This window comes from Cyprinodon tularosa, unplaced genomic scaffold (genome assembly GCF_016077235.1).
Source record: "Cyprinodon tularosa strain WSP-4 unplaced genomic scaffold, ASM1607723v1 ctg163, whole genome shotgun sequence".
NCBI lineage: Eukaryota > Metazoa > Chordata > Actinopteri > Cyprinodontiformes > Cyprinodontidae > Cyprinodon > Cyprinodon tularosa.
This window is the reverse complement of record NW_024038467.1, coordinates 662,541-664,314: the sequence shown is the minus strand read 5'-3', so window position 1 is coordinate 664,314 and position 1,774 is coordinate 662,541.

Here is a 1,774-nt window from a genome sequence, read left to right as displayed (position 1 = left end):
TTTTGGATAAAAACCAGTTTGTCACAGTCAGAACGGACACAGTGAGATTTGTTTCCAATATGACTTAAAGAAAAAAAGAATAAAGAAAAACACAAGATTCCCTCTTTTTACAATAAAACAAGGTTTAGACCAAGGCTACAATGCAGTTCCAGTGTAGATAAATCTGCTGCTGTACATAAATAACACGGAAGAGGGCAGAGAAGGTGCCTGTAACACTTCCAGGAGCTGTCCAGAGGACCAGCCATGCTGGGTTCTATTTTCTTTTACAGGTAGCCCTTAAAACGATTCAGACGGGTACCCTCTGCTGATAAAGCGCTGCTGATCCCTAGAGCTTGAACTGTATGGAGCATAGAATTTATTACAATGGTGACCCACTTAGCTGCAAAATCATAAAAAAGGTTACCTACTGTGAAAGTCAGCCATGGTTGTGATTAGCTGCTGAGGAATTTATCTTCCAGGGGACATAGAATTGGTGTGATTGGATACTATATATGCATGCTCTCATCAATCGCTTACACATACACTATATTGCCAAAAGTATTTGCTCACCCATCCAAATTATTGGAATCAGGTGTTCCAATCACTTCCATGGCCACAGGTGTATAAATTCAAGCACCTAGGCATGCAGACTGTTTTTACAAACATTTGTGAAAGAATGGGTCGCTCTCAGGAGCTCAGTGAATTCCAGCGTGGAACTGTGATAGGATGCCACCTGTGCAACAAATCCAGTCGTGAAATTTCCTCGCTCCTAAATATTCCACAGTCAACTGTCAGCTGTATTATAAGAAAATGGAAGTGTTTGGGAACGACAGCAACTCAGCCACGAAGTGGTAGGCCACGTAAACTGACGGAGCGGGGTCAGCGGATGCTGAAGCGCATAGTGCGAAGAGGTCGCCAACTTTCTGCAGAGTCAATCACTACAGACCTCCAAACTTCATGTGGCCTTCAGATTAGCTCAAGAACAGTGCGCAGAGAGCTTCATGGAATGGGTTTCCATGGTCGAGCAGCTGCATCCAAGCCATACATCACCAAGTGCAATGCAAAGCGTCGGATGCGGTGGTGTAAAGCACGCCGCCACTGGACTCTAGAGCAGTGGAGACGCGTTCTCTGGAGTGACGAATCGCGCTTCTCCATCTGGCAATCTGATGGACGGGTCTGGGTTTGGCGGTTGCCAGGAGAACGGTACTTGTCTGACTGCATTGTGCCAAGTGTAAAGTTTGGTGAAGGGGGGATTATGGTGTGGGGTTGTTTTTCAGGAGCTGGGCTTGGCCCCTTAGTTCCAAGGAAAGGAACTCTGAATGCTTCAGCATACCAAGACATTTTGGACAATTCCATGCTCCCAACTTTGTGGGAACAGTTTGGAGCTGGCCCCTTCCTCTTCCAACATGACTGTGCACCAGTGCACAAAGCAAGGTCCATAAAGACATGGATGACAGAGTCTGGTGTGGATGAACTTGACTGGCCTGCACAGAGTCCTGACCTCAACCCGATAGAACACCTTTGGGATGAATTAGAGCGGAGACTGAGAGCCAGGCCTTCTCGTCCAACATCAGTGTGCGACCTCACAAATGCGCTTCTGGAAGAATGGTCAAAAATTCCCATAAACACACTCCTAAACCTTGTGGACAGCCTTCCCAGAAGAGTTGAAGCTGTTCTAGCTGCAAAGGGTGGACCGACGTCATATTGAACCCTATGGATTAGGAACGGGATGTCACTTAAGCTCATATGTGAGTCAAGGCAGGTGAGCAAATACTTTTGGCAATATAGTGTATCT